This window comes from Dipodomys ordii, unplaced genomic scaffold, assembly GCF_000151885.1.
Source record: "Dipodomys ordii isolate 6190 unplaced genomic scaffold, Dord_2.0 Scaffold10, whole genome shotgun sequence".
NCBI classification, from domain to species: domain Eukaryota; kingdom Metazoa; phylum Chordata; class Mammalia; order Rodentia; family Heteromyidae; genus Dipodomys; species Dipodomys ordii.
The window spans coordinates 24113150-24113882 of NW_012267226.1; positions in this window are offsets into that span (position 1 = coordinate 24113150).

Genomic DNA, 733 nt, shown 5'->3' on the forward strand with positions numbered 1-733 from the left:
CCCAGTCCCGCCGCCTGCCGGTCCCAGCCTGTCCCAGCCAGCCGGCTCTGCGCGGGAAGCTGGAGCCTCACCCGAACACACCCTCCGGTGAGACCCCACGCGCGTCTTTGCCTTCAGCCCGGAGGCCCACAGGTAGCCGTCTGACTTGGGCCTGTTTCTTTATGTAGAAAGTTTTTTCCTATTGGGCTCTTTTCCTTCGTTTCTCAGCTTCCTCGGGTGCCGGGCTCTGCTTTTCCTCTGATGCGAGCCCTGCCCCGCCCCCTCCCGGCCTCCCTTGTCACGCGGGGAAGGGGGCGAGCTGACGCCCGTCCTGACGCCGCGTGATTTCCCCTGGCGTTGGCGAGTGGAGCGCTCTCCACGGACGCGTGGCCGCGTGCGCCGCCCTGGGAGCCCGCTGCGGGGCGCGTCCCGGCCGAGCCAGCGTTGCATCCCTCACGGATGTTGACGTGGACAGCGGCTGCACGTGGAACTCCAGGCCCCGATTTCACAGCAGCCCTAGGAGCCGTGCGGAGCCCGCGCACACAGGAGAACCGCAAACGCGCACGCCCGACGCAGGCCGTCTGCCTCAACGCTGGGCGCTCCCGACGCTCTGCAGGGTCCCCAGAGGTGCCTGGAGCTCAGAGCCCCAGGACTGCGTCTGTTTAGTCCGCTCAGTGTGCGCCATGCATGGGACCACGGTCCCTGGCGTGGCCCGGGCGTGGCCGTGGCCCCGACAGCCGTTCAGGCCGCCATC